This window comes from Saccopteryx bilineata, chromosome 3, assembly GCF_036850765.1.
Source record: "Saccopteryx bilineata isolate mSacBil1 chromosome 3, mSacBil1_pri_phased_curated, whole genome shotgun sequence".
Taxonomy (NCBI): domain Eukaryota; kingdom Metazoa; phylum Chordata; class Mammalia; order Chiroptera; family Emballonuridae; genus Saccopteryx; species Saccopteryx bilineata.
In genome coordinates, this window is record NC_089492.1 from 235,034,541 (window position 1) to 235,053,666 (window position 19,126).

General features: G+C 40.5%; 1 pseudogene; it reads right to left on the bottom strand.

Annotated features, from left to right (window-relative positions):
* Window positions 1-3,361: 3,361 nt before the first annotated feature.
* On the bottom strand, window positions 3,362-5,838 carry LOC136330008 (large ribosomal subunit protein uL30-like; annotated as a pseudogene).
* Window positions 5,839-19,126: the final 13,288 nt, after the last annotated feature.

A 19,126-nucleotide genomic window follows, 5' to 3' on the forward strand; every position in this document is an offset into this window, starting at 1 on the left:
CCAAAATACATTGGTAACAAAATGTACTTCTGGAAAAATCATATAAAAGTTGTTAGCTTTAAGCTAGGTAAGTGTCAAAGGTTTGCTGACAAAAATGATAACATTGATTTTGAGCTAATTGTTTATAGGATGTTCTTTTTTATACATACATATAATAAAAAGCCCTACATAGCACTCTATTTGTACTATACCTGTCATTTATTTTACATTTATGTATCTTATAAACTCTGGGTTAAATTGTTTTTATTTTTGCTTAAGCCAATTATGTTCTGAAGAGATTTTTAAATAAAAAAATGTATATAATTTAATGGCATAGTTACCATTTTTGGTTCTCTTCGTTTCCTGATGTAGATCCAAGTTTCCATCTGGTTCTCTTCCTTTTGCTTGAGGATGTCTTTTAACATTCCTTGTGCTGTGAATCTATTGGCCATACATTCTTTCACATTTTATATATCAGTAAAAGCTTTTGCTTCTTCTTCATTTTTAAAATATCCTGACTCCTTATTATTTATTATATTTTAAATTTTATTTTTCAATTACAGTTGACATTCAGTATTATTTTTTATTTCAGGTGTACATAATGGTTAGACAATCATATAATTTATAAAGTGTTTCTCCTGATTCTTCAATTGCCTACCTGGCACCATACTTAGTTATTACAATATGATTTGACTATACATATTCCTTATGCCAGGGGTCCCCAAACTACGGCCCGCGGGCCGCATGCGGCCCCCTGAAGCCATTTATCCGGTCCCCGCCGCACTTCCAGAAGGAGCACTTCTTTCATTGGTGGTCAGTGAAAGGAGCATAGTTCTCATTGAAATACTGGTCAGTTTGTTGATTTAAATTTACTTGTTCTTTATTTTAAATATTGTATTTGTTCCCATTTTGTTTTTTTACTTTAAAATAAGATATGTGCAGTGTGCATAGGAATTTGTTCAAAGTTTTTTTTATAGTCCGGCCCTCCAACGGTCTGAGGGACAGTGAACTGGCCCCCTGTGTAAAAAGTTTGGGGACCCCTGCCTTATGTTGTACTTGATATCCCCATGATTATTTGTAAGTACAAATTTGTACTTTTTAAAATCTCCTCACCTTTTTCACCCATCGCCCCAACCCCTCTATGATCTGGCAACCAGCATTTGTTCTCTGTATCTATGTGTCTGTTTCTATTTTGTTTGTTAAATTATTTTGTTCTTTAGATTCTGCATATAAGTGAAATCATATGGTATTTTTCTCAACTTTTTTTTTTTTTTTTGTATTTTTCTGAAGCAGGAAACGGGGAGAGACAGTCAGACAGACTCCCGCATGCGCCCGACGGGGATCCACCCGGCACGCCCACCAGGGGCCATGCTCTGCCCACCAGGGGGCGACGCTCTGCCCCTCTGGGGCGTCGCTCTGCCGTGACTAGAGCCACTCTAGCGCCTGGGGCAGAGGCCAAGGAGTCATTCCCAGTGCCCGGGCCATCTTTGCTCCAATGGAGCCTTGGCTGCGGGAGGGGAAGAGAGAGACAGAAAGGAAGGAGGGGGGGGTGGAGAAGCAAATGGGCGCTTCTCCTATGTGCCCTGGCCGGGAATCGAACCCGGGTCCTCCGCACGCCAGGCCGATGCTCTACCGCTGAGCCAAATGGCCAGGGCCTTCTCGACTTATTTTACTTAGCATAATACCCTCTAGGTCCATCCATGCTGTCACTAACCATGAAGGAATTTATTGAACCACAATGAGATATCACCTCACATCTGTCAGAATGGCTCATTAATAAATCAATGAACAAGTATTGGGCAAAGATGTGGAGAAAAAGGAACCCTCGTGCACTGTTGGTAAGAATGCAAATTGGTGCAGCTGCTATGAAAAAACAGTATGGAGGGTCCTCAAAAAATTAAAAAATGAAACTGCCTTATAACCCAGCAATTCTACTTCTCGGTATATATCTGAAGAAACCCCAAAAACTAATTTAAAAAGAGATATACAACCCTACTGCAGCATTATTTACAATAGCCAAGCTATGGAAGTGTAAAGCCAGAAGCCACGGCCACCATCACAGCCGCCTGGCTCATGCAGGTTTAGGTTCGCATTTAATTTGGACAGATAGTAAAGAAACTGCAGAGCCAAAAACTGGTGGTCCATTTTCCTTTATTCTAGACTCCTATCGGCCAACGAGTAAAACACAAACACATGGGCACCAAAACCCATTCTTTCTGTTTTTTTCCTAGAATCAAAGGCTCCCACCTCAGTTCGCCTCTGTTTTGGTTCTGCCTCCTCCCCTCCAACCACGTGGCCTCTCTCCCCTGAAATAACGTGGTCTCTCTAAAATGGCCTCCTAGCTCCTCCTTTTAAAACTTTTTGGTGTGAAAGCCCTCCCCCAACACACATTAGCAAAACCAGGCCCCTTCTCAAGCATGAAAGGCAATTAGCTGTATCATGTGAGAGCAGCAGCCATCTTTAACAGAAAGAGTGCACATAAAATAACTTATCTGCCCAACAGGAAGTAACCCTACTGCCCATCAATAGATGAGTGGATAGAAAAGTTTTAGCATATATATATATATATATATATATATATATATATATATATAATATGAAATATTATTTGGACATAAAAAATTAAATCTTCATTTTATTTATCTTTGTGTGTGTGTGTGACAGAGACAGAGAGAGAGACAGAGAGAGGGACAGACAGACAGGAAGGGTGAGAGACGAGAAGCATCAATTCCTTATTGTGGCACCTTAGTTGTTCATTGATTGCTTTCTCATATGTGCCTTGACTGTGGGGGAGGGGACTACAGCAGACTGAGTGACTCCTTGCTCAAGCCAGTGACCTTGGGTTCAAGCTGGTGAGCTGTGCTCAAACCAGATGAACCCATGCTCAAGCTGGCAACTTTGGGGTTTTGAACCTGGATCCTCTATGTCCCAGTCCAATGTTTTATCCACGGTGCCACTGCCTGGTCAGGCAAAAACCTTCATTTTTAAACAGTATTTTTACTTGGTATGGAATTCTTAGCTAACATTTTTTTTTCTTTCATTAGAAGATGTTGTTTAAAGGTCTTCTATTGTTTTTAACAAGAAAGTTATTGACATGTTTGTTTTTAATCAGGCATTTTAAACAATTTGAGTATGTACTTGTAGTTTTCTTTGAGATTTTTACTCTTGGGCTTTCTTCAGCTTCTCAAATTTGTGGAGTTATACTTTTCATCAAATTTGGAATTTTCCCAGCATTTATTTTAAAAGAGGTTTAAATAAACTCCTCCCCCTTCTCTATAGGACATCAAAGCACAGTAGTAATTGTTTCATTTTTTTTTTTCAATTTTAAAGATGTCACTCCACCGTTTAGTAACTGATTACAAAAATAACCATGGTAGATATCTTAGTTTATCCTTCTGATAAGCCTGTTGATCTGGTCTTCCCTGTTACCAGCATCCCCACCTTCTGCAAAGTGGGTGGTCTTTTTCTTTATTCCACTGCATGGATAATTTGAAGGGCCACAGGCAGTTGTTTGCCTCTTTGAAGTGTTTTCCAATGGTACAGATCTCATGAATTAGATCCTCCATGCTGATTGTGCCACAGTTACCAGGAGATGAGTGACCAGTGCATTATCTTTCAGAACAATTCGGTTTTTTGTTGATTTTGCCATAAACGTCTTTGTAGATCAATTTATTTATTGACTTCAGGTTTGCGTACCCCCATGCAGTTTATGGTCCCACGATCCTCAGCATTTTAATCGAAGCCTTGTTGAGCTTCATGGAGGTGCCATTGAGCATGGTGCAGGCGCAGCAGCTGCAGTACTTTGTGGACCTTTGGGCGCACACCACTGACACCTCTGATCCTGATGACAAATGCCAATTTGGGTTCCACAGGTACATAGAAGTCGCCAGCCTTTCTCTCCATTCCTAGCCACTTGAATCTCAGTTCTGTACATCTGCCTGTAGGCCTTGTGATAGTGCTTAGCTTTTTTGTAGATGAGCTTCCTAATGGCCTTTTGGAGCACCTTTTTTTTTTTTTTTTTTTTTGTATTTTTCTGAAACTGGAAACGGGGAGAGACAGTCAGACAGACTCCTGCATGCACCCCACCGGGATCCACCCGGCACGCCCACCAGGGGCGACGCTCTGCCCACCAGGGGGCGATGCTCTACCCCTCCCGGGCGTCGCTCTGCCGCGACCAGAGCCACTCTAGCGCCTGGGGCAGAGGCCAAGGAGCCATCCCCAGCGCCCGGGCCATCTTTGCTCCAATGGAGCCTTGGCTGCAGGAGGGGAAGAGAGAGACAGAGAGGAAGGAGGGGGTAGGGGTGGAGAAGCAAATGGGCGCTTCTCCTATGTGCCCTGGCCGGGAATCGAACCCGGGTCCTCCGCACGCCAGGCCGATGCTCTACCGCTGAGCCAACCGGCCAGGGCCTGGAGCACCTTTTGGGCAGACTTACTATCTCAGGTGCTTGATCTTCAGCCCTGCGAAATTCCTTTGCTTTTTCTTCAGGGTTTCCAGCACAACAGGAACCTCCTTCTCACTGGAGTTAGCATTCTTCTCTCTGACATTTGTATTCTCATCTTCTGCACCCTTCATGGTTTCAGCCAGAAAAGAGCTGGTTCATTTTTTTTTATTCACCTCTTTTTTTATTTCATTTTGAGTACTTTCCATTACTATGTCTTTAAAATCACTAATCTTCTTTAATGTTTAATCTGTTACAACTCTCACTTATTGCATTTTTATATCTTTCTTAGCTCTCCTTAACATTGTGAACATATGGAATATGTTCAGTTGTGTTCTTATCTCTTTTAATATTTTTGCCAATTCAAAGTCAGTTTTCTTTGATTGATTTTTTCGCTCATCATGGACTGTATTCTCTTCTTTATGAGCCTGGTAAAATTTCATTAGATACCATGCATTTTGACTTTATCTTGTTTGGTGCTGGATAATTTGTATTCCTGTAAATATTCTTGAGCTTTATGCTGTGATTCAGTTAGGTTTCTCGGAAACAGTTCAATCCTTTTGGTCTTGCTTTCAAAATTTATTAGATGAGACTACAGTAGTTCTCAGTCTAGGCTAATTATTCCTTACTGGAGGCAGTCCTTCCTGAGTACTTTAATGCCTCATGAATCATGAAATTTTCCAGTCTGGCTGGTAGTTACAGACACTCTCTTCAGCTCTATGTGAGCACAGGATACTGTTCTCTCTTATCTGCTCCAGTAATTCTTACCTTTGTCTTGGGTAGTTTTCTCATAGGGATGTGCTGATCAGTATTGTGCCATTCACTCCAGGGTTTCTTTCTTCAGATATCCATAGTTCTCTCAATGAAGTGTGAAGCTCCCTATTTTCTGGTACTTCATCCTGAATTCTAGCCATCTTGTTTTCCCTAGTGTAGGGCCTGTGGCCGCCACCATCGTGGCCATGGAGGTTCACACTGGATTTGGGCAGACAGTAAAGAAACAGTGGAGCCAAAAAATAATGGGCCATTTCTTTATTAATGTCTCGCACCAGCTAACGAGCAAAAGGGCAAGGTAAACACTTCCTTTTCATTCAGGGCTCCCAAAGCCCTGAATCATTCTCCGGTTCCACAACTGGCAGAATCTTCTCTGGTTCCTCCTAGAATCAAAGGCCCCACCAGTATAAGCGGAGCTTGCAAAGCCCTTCAGCTCTGGTTCCCCATCTGCACACTTTCTCTTTATCTCTGCAAAACTGGCTTCTTCAACACTTTGCATTCTCTTCGTTCTCCCTGCAAAATTGCCTGGGCCCACAAAGACCCCCTCCTCCAGCAAAACAATGGCCTCTCCCAAGCAGGAACCAATCCGCAATTTGCAATCAACTACCCTGCTCTGAGAGCAAGCACACTTGTAGCTGTCCAGTGCCATTTTTAACAATAAAAGTGAGCAAACTCAAAAATTATAAATTTTATGCTCATTTGCCCAACACCCTGACTCTCAGCTCTGCCTCTTCAACTCAGGGAGTCATTGGGGCTCTGCTGGGGTTACTGCTTTCTATGCTATAGCTTGGAAATTTTCTCAAGGACAATTGTTGGGCCCACAGCACTTGTTTCCTGATATGACAAAGCACTCTCTTTCGCTGACTAACACCTAGTGCCTTAAAAGTATTATGTGTTATCAGGTTTTACTTTTTGGTTATTTTGGGCAGTATGGTACACTCAGTTTCTATTATTTCATATTAACTGGAAATAGAAGTCTAAGATTGCCTTTTTAAATTTTATATGTACCAGTCTCTGCAAAAAATCTGATACAGAATCTATATTTTGCAAAAGCAAGGTATTCTGATGGATTCTTCCAGTTATAAACCAGAAGATTACATCTTTATATTTGGAGTGTTACTCATGTACTAGCATCATCAGCATCATCTATATAGGAGCTTGCTAAAAAAAGCAGAATGGCAGGTCTCACCCAAGACCTACTAATTCAAAAGCTGCATTTTAATAATATTCTCAGTTGATTTGTACGCACATTCAAGTTTGAGAAGTGCCAGATTGGTTAATTTCAAAGTTATCTTCTAACTTGAAAGTTCTATGTGCCTGTGAAATAAACAAGGTAGTTTCTAAGAGAGTAAGGTACATTGTGGAAAAGTTGTCATTTGTTAAACAAATAAATTTACAGTTTGTCATATTAACTACAAACATAACAAAGGGCAAAGTAAAAGGGCTAGCAAAAGGCCAAAAAAGAACCAGACAAATAATTACAGACTTAACTTACATTTATTTTTGCAATTATTTGATTAATATCTCTATATGCTATATATATATATATATATATATATATATATATATATATATATATATATATTGTGTTTCAGCAATCTATCCTAAGAAACGTGCTTGGCACATGTCAGCATTCAGTAGTTTTTGACTGACTGATTAACCAACAGAATTGAACAGTTAGATAGTTAGATACACGGTCAATGTGGATATTTTTATGCCTCTGAAAAAGGCAGTTGAGACATGGAGAGCTCAAAAGGAGCAGAATAATTTGACTCAGAAGAGATGGCTCGCACTATCTAAGAAACATTAATATTCAAGAGAATTTAGTCAGAAAGCTTACTCAATTATTTAATAAACATTCTTCATAAATGAGAAAGTAACCAAGGGATTTGCATTTTTATATAATTACAACCAAAGGAAAAGAGATTGTTGTTGAAGAGGAAATAGCACCCTTGATGGCTGCATAATGTGGGGTGGTGCACTCTTATGAGGAATCCCATTTATGCCTCAGATAAGTGACTTTGTATCAGAGACTTCCTTATTTGTATATTTGATTAAAGGTTTTTGGTTTCTACACTATAAAGTGGGGCAGACTGGGAGCTTACTCTCTCTCTGTTCCTGAGATTAACAATAGAACAGAGAGCAGAGTAAGGCCACGTGGAGGAGAGGAAAAGCAGCCAAGATAGAGGAATGCCGAAGAACAAATCAGTATGTGCAGAGTTTGTGCAAGGAGAAGGAGATGGGGAACAGAGGTTATTAAGTCTGGTGAGCTAGGAACCTTTGGTTCTAGGAAACTCAGATAAGTCAGTGGCTTTGTGAGCACTGAATGAGTGGGATTTGGAGCCCAGTGTGTGTTTTTACTTGCCCGCCAGGTGCAAGCTAGGATTAAAGCTTATGGCCCACCAGTTCTTGGCTCTGTTGTTTCATTACTATCTGTCCGAATCCAATGTGAACCTGCATGGGCCAGGCGGCTGTGATGGTGGCCATTGGCTACTGGCTTTACAAAGGTGCTATCATCAGACTTGAATTTTGGAAAGATCATTCTAATTACAGTATGGAGGAAAGATCCTTACAGGATAATACAAAACATGGTAACAAGTCAATAGCTAATCACAGGAGTTCAGCCAAGACAAAATAATGTCTTGAGTGAGATGGGGCTGTGGAGATGGAGAGAGATGTGTGAGTGTGGAGTTATTTAGGTATTGCATTTACAGATTTTGGTGATAGATCATATTAGAGAAAGAAGAGGAATAAAACTAAAGAATAAATCCCTAATTTTTGCCTTCTACAACTGAAAAGATAGTCAAGTTGTTTTCTGAAAGATAGAACACCAGGAAAGTACTGGTTAAGGAAGAGGCATGGTTTCAGCATTCAATGTGTTGATTTTTTTATATTTTTGTGACATCGAGTAGATATAAAGTTGAATATGATAGTCTAGAAATCAAAACAGCCTAGGTTGGCGGTATCCACAGATCATACATATGATACTTGAAGCCCTTGAATGTCCTAGAAAGACACTACACAGTAAAAAAGAGGGTTGGACTAATCCTTGAGGAACTCTGTTATTTAATGAGAGAATATAAAAAGGATAGACTTGTAAAGGAGATTGAAGAAGAGAAATCAAAAAACAAGGAAGTGGAAGTATACCAAGAAAATCTAGTGTCTAAAAAAGCTAAAGGAAGGGAATAATTTAAAAAGTATGTGGTCCACAAAAGTGAATCCTGCTAAGAGATTGAATACAATAGGAAAGAAAAAAATATTGATTTTATTTAGAAATATGGATATTACTGGTAAACTTAAAGAGATAATTTTTATTGGAGTAATTGCCCATAGACAGTTTTCAGTAAATAAAGAATAAAGGGAAGGTAAAAAGACAAATAAAGGCAGTAAGAACAGCCAGGAAGCCCAGTTATAGAAAGACAACTGAGAGAGAATAAGGGAGGGAAGACTGCAGGATCACTGACAATGTCTGCCGGAGAAGGCAGAAGTGGTCTGGTTCAGAGCACTGATGAAAGGGTTAGTCTTAGGAAAAAGATCACTTTTTCCATTATATGATAAAAAGGAAGATAAAGGTGTAAGTGGATTTGTAAGTTTAGTAGAGGAAAGTTGAAAGAATTCCTTTCTTCTGATATCTTTGATTTTTTTTTTAATAAAAGAACACTGACCCTTTCTCACTCATCATTTCTTTTACTCAAGAAGAATATTTGTTTAAAATTAAGTTAAAATACTTTCAGAGGATGCTAAAAGAACTCAATCATCCAATTGTTGGGGGAAGATGAGACTGTTGAGCCTAAAGAAATGATAACCTGAAGAAGGGAAAGGCTAACAATCTTTGAATATATAAATAATTTTTTTTACTGGTTTTTCTTTTTAAAGATTTTATTCATTATAGAGAGGAGAGAGAGAGAGAGAGAGATAAGGGGGGGAAAGCAGGAAGATTCAACTCCCATATGTGCCTTGACCAGGCAAGCCCAAGGTTTCGAACCAGCAACCTCAGCGTTTCCAGGTTGACGCTTTATCCACTGCGCCACCACAGGTCAGGCCTATAAATAATTTTTATGTTAAAAGATAGTTTTTTTCTAAATTATCCTAAGGGTGGTACCTGGCTAATGGAAAGTGTGAAAAGGCCTATTTTGACTCAAAATTAAGACAAACTGTATTTTCTAACTGTTCTTGTTGCCCAAAAAGTGAAATAATATGAAGATGTGGTAAATCTTGCGATACTGGAAGTGGTTTTACAAGGGGACTTTTACTTGTTGGGGCAGGTGCAGAAAGGGAAATTCAAGCAGGGAACAGGGTGCTTCCTTTTACATCATGAAGACTATTTGTTCTCCTCTTTTCCAGCATGAAGTTCATTCCCCCAAAGAAGATAGAAAAATGGGAAGATAGGAAAGAAAGATAAGATAGGAAGAAATAATTATAAGCCTACAGTTTTCCTTTAAATCATGTTACTTCTACACTTTTGGCCCAACTCACCTATCCTTTCTTGATTTGTGTGTGTGTGTGTTGGGCGGGGGTGTTTAAAACAAAAAATATGAGCATTTGTGCTACCCATAACCATTTCAGACAAATAAGTAGCGACAGGGATTGAATCTTTTATGGGCACTTGTAAATAAAGCCAGTAGCCACGGCCACCATCACAGCCACCTGGCCCATGCAGGTTCGCATCTGATTCGGACAGATGGTAATGAAACAACGGAGCCAAGAACTGGCGGGCCATTACCTTTTAATCCTAGCTTGCACCTGGTGGGCAAGATATACACACAATGGGAAAATACTTCCTTTTCCATTCAGGGCTCCAAATCCATTGATTTATCAGAGTTTCCTAGAATCAAAGCTTTCTACCTCACCAACCTTATTCATCTCTGTTCCCCATCTCCTTCCCTCTGCACAAATTATGCATAAACTGGCTTCTACTTCAGCACTCCAACATCTTGACTGCCTCTCCTCTGCAATGCTAATTTCAGGAACTGAGAGAGACAGACGCTGGTCTCCCTTATTTTATATTTTAGAAATTAAAGCCTTTAAGCCAGTATACAAATAAGGGAGTCTCTGATACAAAGCCACTTATCTGAGGCATAAATGGGATTCCTCATAAGAGAGCACCACCCCACATCATGCAACAGTCAAGAGTGTGGGGAAAAGTTTAGTGTTGAGAAGATCTTAATATTAAAAAGGTGGGAAAGGCTTAGTCTTAAAACTAAACCTTAGGCTAAAGGACCTTGCCTGCTTATAGTCTGTCCCCCACAGCCAATTCAAACTATAAGTGAGCAAACATTTACATCATATTTGCAAACTTATTTGACCCACAGCACTTTATTCAGATGGCCAGTAATCTGCGGAGATGGGAGTCATGTACTCAAAGCCAACTCAACCTCCTATTGCAAGCCATTAAGTCCACTGACCACAACCAAAGCTATCATTACTCAAGCTAAAATTTTAACTCTTGACATTCTCGCTATCATTTTTTTACTTGATTTTCATCAGAGCTTTGAATACTCCTCTATTGTCCTCAGCAATTTTTCACCTAACTTATTCTCATTTTCTTACTAAGCACATATTGACGTTCATCAAGTCGCCATCTTGATGCTTCTTTTTTTTTTTTTTTTTGTATTTTTCTGAAATTGGAAATGGGGAGGCAGTCAGACAGACTCCCGCATGTGCCCGACCGGGATCCACCCGGCATTCCCACCAGGGGGCGATGCTCTGCTCATCTGGGGCATTGCTCTGTTGCAACCAGAGCCATTCTAGTGCCTGAGGCAGAGGCCATAGAGCCATCCTCAGTGCCCGGGCCAACTTTGCTCCAGTGGAGCCTTGGCTGAGGGAGGGGAAGAGAGAGACAGAGAGAAATGAGAGTGGGAGGGGTGGAGAAACAGATGGGTGCTTCTCCTGTATGCCCTGGCTGGGAATCGAACCCGGGACTCCTGCACGCCAGGCCGATGCTCTACCACTGAGCCAACCGGCCAGGGCCGACGCTTTTTTTATGGTCCCAAACTTTTGCATTTGTTCTGGAAAAGTTGTTCCTCTTCCTTCATTGTTTTATACCTATTATTTACAACATGAGCTCTTCAGACAACATTTTTGTACAGTACATCAGTATTTTTCATTTCTATTTTGACATCCAGGAAAAATGGATCTTCACAGATTTCACAATTATCCATTCATAGTCATCAGTGCATTTAATTATCACAAGGACTCCTCGAGATGTGAGTTATGTGCCACCAGCTCCAACAGCATCACCACTAAGGTAGTCACTATCACAGTTCTCTCCATCCATGCTGTTTAAAGAGACAGGTCCAGAAAAGAGAACTGAAGTGCCTCAAGTCATCTTATCAGACAGCTGAAAAGCAGACCCATACTGGGATGTGCATGACCCTAAAAACTAGGCTCTTTCTCTATGTAAATCTGTTGCCCCAGGACTTGTTTTGCTATTGAAAATTAGGAGTTGGCAGAATCACTGTTTCCACAACAGCCTGCTATTTCCCAATACAAACTGTAAGTGAGCAAACATATATATCATATTTAAAAACTTATTTGACCAACACTCCACCCTTTTTGCTCGCTTCATAATCTAAAGCACAGGTATTCCTGCACAAGGAAATTAGGCACATTACACAAATTACAACAACATGACAAATCATACAATTTCAACAATTACAAAGATACACTTCACCAGTCTCTGAGCACTTTGCCAAAATGTCCTCGGCCTTCTTTCTAGCCATGGGAAAAGCTTCCTGGGGCAGGGAAGGGCATCCAGCAAAGCTGCTCCTCACCCCCATCAGGGTATTTCACATTGTCCAAAATCCATAAGTCCATCCAACAAAGGAGCCAGTGCTCACTTCAGTCACAGTCCAGGAATCAGTCCACACACATGGGACCTCAGCCACCCCCCTCATCCCTGCCGTCCTGGAAGGTCTTACACTGTCCCAAAGAGGAGTACGTGGCAATGGTAGTCAGCATTTTCATCTCTGCTCCGGAGAGCATGATAGCATTCACCCCTATGTCCCAAAATTGCAGACCTACCAGGGGCATAGTAAGAACTCCTTGCTGCTGGGCTCTCATCTTCTGGAGACTGCGGATTGCAACTCCAGCCTGATTTTCCTCATCCTCCAAAGAGGAACTGAAAACATCAGCTCCCGCTGCCGGACATGAGTCCCAGGCCGCTGCCGCCCTCTGCTCCACGGGCCTTGCAGCCCTGGCCTCCTGCCACTGCTGGCTCTCTACAACATTCAGGGCAATCTCCAACTCACAAACCTGTGATTCCTTCTCCAGTGGCTGCTCCATTTCCAGGCTAATCTCGCAAACCTGGTCGGCCTCCTCCAGTGCTTCCTCAGCTCCAGGGTCAGCATCTGTTTCTTCCGTGTTTGCTCCAGCTCCTTCCACTGCTCGGTTTGCAGGTCCCAGGCAGCCTCTTCCACAGAACTCTCGGTTTCCTCACACATGGCTGTAAAAGTCAGCCAGTCTATGATCCCCAAAAGGACAGCCATGGGGAACCATAACAGCAGCCAGTCCTCTACCATGCACCTCAAGGGTGATGGCTCCATACCCATCTCTGAATCCTGCCACAGACTACGCCAAATGTAAAGCCAGTAGCCACGGCCACCATCACAGCTGCCTGACCCATGCAGGTCCGCATTTGATTCTGACAGATGGTAATGGAACAGTGGAGCCAAGAACTGGTGGGCCATTAGCTTTACGCTGCAGGCAAGAAATACACACAGTGGGAAAACACTTCCCTTTCCATTCAGGGCTCCCAAAGCCACTGACTTATCCGAGTTTCCTAGAATCAAAGGTTTCTAGCTCACCAGACTTATTCACCTCTGTTCCCCATCTCCTTCTCTCTGCACAAACTGGTTTGTCTTCAGCACTCCTCCATCTTGGCTGCTTTTCCTCTCCTCCACGTGGCCTTACTCTCCTCCCTGCTCTCTACTCTAATGCTAATCTCAGAATCCAAGAGAGAGCAAGCTCCCGGTCTGCCCCACTTTATAGTATAGAAACCAAAAACCTTTAATCCAATATACAAATAAGGAAGTCCTGGTACAAAGTCACTTATCAGAGGCATAATTGGATTCTTCATGAGATTGCACCACCCCACATCATGCAATCAGTCAAGGGTGTGGGGAAAAGCTTAGTCTTAAAACTAAGCCTTAGGCTATAATGACCTGGCCTGCTTACAGCTTGTCCCCCCACACCCAATACAAACTATAAGCGAGAAAACATATATATTATATTTAAAAACTTATTTGACCAACAACCTCCCTGCTTAAAATTTTTTTGTGGATTCTTTTTGGGTTTAGGGAAGAGCAGAATCCTTAAAATGTCCTGTGAAACCTTGCCTGTGCATGCCTCACCAGTCTCATTTTTTAAATTAAACAGACCTTTTGTTCAGTTTCTTCTATGTGCTCTGCTTCCTCTGCGATAGGGCTTTGGCACGAGTTGTTTTTTACAGTCATAAAATGTTTTCCTTTCCTTTTTTTTTGCAAATTGGCTAAGGTGATTTCTCATAATTACTCTCATATTATTAGAAACTTGTATCAGTTCTTAGTAACATTCAACCTTTTAAAAATTTGATAAGTATGTGTCTTTCTAACTACAAATTTACTTCACGAGAGTAGGGCCTTTTCCTGAATATTTCCAGTGTCCAGTAAAGAACCTGGTCCACAGTGTGAAATCAATAAATCTTTGTGGAATGAATAAGTATATGGATGGGATTTAGCAATACTCTTTTATATCTCTATTCTTTTTACGTGCTCTTTCTTCCTCTGGAATATAGCCCATCCCGTCCTTCTTCCCCTGTTCCTTTTGTCTACTGATTGCTTTAGTACCCTTGAAGACTCAGGCTTAAAGATTCAATCTTCTCCTCTTACGAGAAATACTCCTTGTTCTCCCTCACTCCCCCTAAAAAGAGTTAGGTGCTTCATGTTTGTGTTTTTTATGCATACCTCTACTCTAGCACTTCTTATAATGCGATGAAATTTTACTTCACATCTGATTTCCTAAATCTTCAAATACACAGGGAAGACAGACAATGACTTGGAACAGTGTCTGAAATGTATAAAGAACTCAATGTATGTTTACTAAATTAATCAATGGCAGGTGCTGATGAACCATTATTTAGAAGAGTAAATATGTTGTCATCCTTCACAGTTCTATTGGCCTCTTTTCTGAAACTAACACTTGGGCACAGAAGACAATTTTCTCAGTTAGAAGGAGATAACCCTTAACTAAGAGTAAACAAATACCATGCTTGACTGTCCAATTAAAGCAAAGAGGTGTGAGGAGAGCCTCTCTTTTTTATGTGGTTACATGTCTCTCAATGCAAGATTTCCTAGGATATTAAAGAGAACTCAAAATATGTCATGAATCTGTTGGTGTATGATAGACAAATATCTCAATCACTAGAAAGAAAGAATCCGGCAGTACAGATTGTCAAACATGGCATCAATTGTATGAGAACTTCTAGAACAGATTATTAAGACATGGTTTGTAGGTCATTTGAGAGGAAAGTAATTAAGATGAGCTCTTTAAGAGCAAGTCATGTTGTAATAGTTTCTTTTCAGGTAGTAGATTGTACCAAGGAGGGAAGTGCTTTAGACACTGTGTGTCTGAATTTCAGAAAAGCCTTTGATCACATTTTTTCTGATATATTTTTGCACATAGTGACTTTATAGTTGACTCACAGCCATTGCCCATGGAACACTGACTAATGGATAGATGCTGAGTGATGCTGAACATACCTCCATACCTTGTTCTGTGCTCATTAAAAATTATACTAACAGGGTAAATGAAAATATAGAACACATTATTATCAAAGATCACAAATGCTGGGGTGGGGGACATAGATAATAAATTATCAGAATCATAATTCAAAATTATTTTTAAACTGAAAACAATGAAGAGCCCTGACTGAATTGCTCTGTTGGTTAGAGCATCATCCCAATACACAGAGGTTTCTGGTTCAATCCCTGGTCAGGGCACATGCAGGAGCAGATTGATGTTCCTTTCTTTCCTTCTCTTTCAAATCAGTAAATAAAATTTTTTAAAAAGTGATGAAGAGCTTTCCCCCCATACATATATTATCTTATTTAATCATTTAATTAGGTATTAATATTACCAATAACTGTCAAACCTTGCATGCCTGAATGTATTAAAATCTTTGCATAAGTTATGTTACTTAGTCTTTCTAAATAATCCTTTGATATGGGCATCATTGCTCCATTTTACAGAAAACAAAACTGATGGATCAAACAAGTTAAGTACTTTCTCTAAGGTCTCAAAGGTAGTGCTGGAGCTAGGATTTACACACAGGTCTGACTGACACCCAGACTGAAAACCCTTTTCCTTACACTCTACTGGTTTTTCAGATGAAATGTCCAGGGTAAATGTTGCACTGAGTTATAGAAACTCAATCCTACAAAGAGAGAGCAGAGGAGACATGGTTTCACAATGGCTCATGTGAAAGGTGTGAAAGGTTTGTTTGCTTATAAGCACCTTATGAGTCATCAGGGTGAGTCAGTGACTTTTCCTGAATGAATAGAATCTTAGGTTGTAGAACAGCACCCAGAACAAAGAAGGGCAAGAGTCACATTGTGCTCAGCCCTGACTGAAATATGGTGTTTTCCTTTGGGACACTCATCCTAAGAAAACAGTGTCAGTGTGAGCAACCCCAATATCTTGAACATCTGACCAGGATGATGTATTTAAGTCACAAGAAATGACCGAAGGAACTACAGTATAGAAAACACGCTACCTCCAACTATATATAGTTAACATTTGTTAATGTATACTATGGGCACTATTCTAAATATCTCACAGCCTTCATTTATTTAATCTTTATAATAATATGTGGTCTAGGTGCTGTTATTATTACTTCTATTTAACAGATAAGAAAAGTGAGGCTCAGAGAGGTTATATAATTTTCCCTAAAGTCTCATCATAAACTCTTAACGTTTGGCTCCTATTTTCAACTGGAACAAGAAATTAGAAGAGGACTTATATATATTATTTGGCTATGGAAGGAAAAAGTATAAACCAGAGAGCATGCTTTAGGAGAGTACAATGTGATTTAATTTCAAAACCTCAAGAATTTACATCATCTCAAAACAATATTGCTGCCTTCTCTGTCATTGAAAACTTTCCAGCAGGCATATTTTTGAGGCATTCTGTAGCATTGGAGAAGGGTGGGCTAAAATGATTGACACATTTTCTTCCATTTCAGTGAGCCTATCCGCGTCAGCATAGTTCCGTATCGGTGGATTGTAGTGAGAGAATTTCTCCTCCTGGAATCTTGAGGTGTATGTAGAAAAATCTAGATTAACTGGAAATTGACCTATGGAACCCTAAATTAATCAAAATATATTGCTGCATTATGCTTTTTAAAGACAAACAATGAGTTTTTTCAAGTATTTTAGTATCATTTATCTTTTCATCCATGAAAACATACATCCAGACAATAAAAATTTATTGAGCACTTTCTATATGTAATATGATTCCATCTTTAGCTGTCTATTGTTCATTCCATTGAACCGTGAGAAAATTTAGACCTAAATTCCCACAACTAGGAGGGGACAGAGTAAGGCCTGGGGCACAGGTTTGTCAAATCTTACTTTACCCCGCATTCTCTACTCCTTCCCTGAGAAAGTCAGATAGATTTATTTCATAAGTAATTTCAATAACAGGATTTTCTACCTTGTGTCTTGGGTCATTAGCTCAACAAACATGACAGGGCACTCCTTTCATTTAGGGCCAACAGAGTGTTGACAACTGATACAAAGGTTAAAAAAGAAACAAAACAAAATACATTGTCTTATCTTGGAGGGGCTCAGTGTTGAGTGGGGGAGACAGATCTGAAAACAGATCATTGCCATCTAGTGAGAGAAACTGAGCGTCCACTTGCTGCAACATACATTCTTCTCATCTTCCTATTAACTGGGGTTGTACTATCATCAACACCCAGATTTATTCCAGAAAAAATGTCCTAGCATAGTCGAGCCAGGCATGATGCTAGACATTGTGGAAACAGGGCAAAGCACCAGACGTGACCTCTGCCCTCATGGAGGATAAAGTGACTTGATTTCATGGGAACATTCTGAGCTGACTCTTCTTGAGATTCCCATGTAGACACAATGGAGAAAACTGTGGAGTCACATATCACTTGGACATTAGGTTAGAAGTCAATGATAAATATATAATAATAGAATATAAACCAAATAAAAGAGCTATACTGAACATGACTTGTATCTCAAAGCATACAAAGGGCTGGTTTTGTTTATCCCACAGACCACTTTTCCTTTGTTTTTATTTTTACCAAAGCACCAAACAACATGATTGACTTGCTTTGAGGGTTCACGCTTTGCAGAAAAGCATATCTTTAACATCCCATTCAGCCAACACAGTGAGAGGCATGCAGGGACTGATACCAAGTGAGGAAGTAGCATTTTCGTGTTTCCACTCACACTCCTCCAGGGTTTGCCCTCAGAGCACTGAATGTGGAGAGACATGAGAGTTGCTTAGGCTGAAGCAGGAGATCCAGAGAGTGTTCTCAGGCAACAAGGGGGTAGTAGAATTGCGCTACCAAAGATCTATAGAAGAATTTCTGCCCTTGTGGGGATGGGATAAAATTTGAAGGATAGGTAAAAAAAAAAAAAAAAAAAAAAAGAAGGAAGGAAGGAAGGAAGGAAGGATGGAAGGAAGAAAGGAAGGGAGGGAGGAAAGAGACTCTGGTAGAGTCACACTCAAGACTCCAAGTCGCACCCACTGAGCAGAGGGCAATGCTCAAGCATCAGTGCAAAGCTGGCAAAGAGCACGAGCAGGGCTGGGCTGGGCCAGGAGGTAGGGGTGGCTTGAGTGCCACAAAGAAACATTTAATCTTTGTCTTCTTTGCCACCTCTCAGAGCTTTGTGAATGAGCTTCCCATTTTTATTGGGGGAGATATAATAAGATGGAAAAAGGTTCTGCTATCTGAATTTTTAGGAGAGCAATGTGTACATGTGTATTTGCACAAAATAACTGTTGAGAAGTTCTTTGGTTTGCAAAGTGAGATAGATTTCCCTAAATTATGCTCCACCAACAAAAAGCAAATGATAACTGTGGTGCAAATGCCAGGAAGAATGACTGACTTTGCTCCTGAGAAGCAGGGTTAATGAGTTGAAGGAGAGAGGGAATATGGCACCTGTGTGGTAGCAGAAAGCACCATGCTATGGAATGTGACCTCCCAAGACACTCTGTAGTTCCAATTAAATCTATAAAAACACAACATGCTTGGTGTGGGCAGATTTCTTGACAAAACTACTGAAGAGATCACATTTGAGGTCAGGGATGACCCCAAACACAGGGCAGCTAATTCTGTTGGCTCTGCTTAAAAATATATCTCAAGTCTTCTAACTCTCAACAACTGTGCCACCACTAAACTTGTCAAGTTCCTGTCACTTCAGAAGACTATTGCAGTAGCCTCCTAACTAATCTCCTTAATTCTATGATCCTCTGTATGCAATGCAGTTTATTATCCTTATAGAATAATCTTGTAGAAATGTGGGTCTGGTTACATTAGCTCCCTGCTTAAAACGGTCCAATGACTTCCCAAAGTCCTTACAGCGCCTGAGGACTGTCTGTGACCTGGCTGCCATCCTCTTTCTTCCTCTTCTTCCTCACCTGGACTTCTTGCTGTTCATTGAAGTTGACAAACCCATTGCGTTTTCAGAGCTCTTGTATTTGCTACACCCGAGTCTGGGCCATTAATAATGGGTGAAGCGGAGATTCCGAGCCAGGTGGGTGAACTTCAGAGCCATTGCTCTTAACCACTGTCACTAGGCAACCTCATAGCATACATTACACTATTTGATACTATATTATTTATCTTTTTATTTTTTCCTCCCCACTTAGATATAAACTTCCTAAAGGCAGTGACTTTGTCATGTCTATTATACAGCGCCTTACAC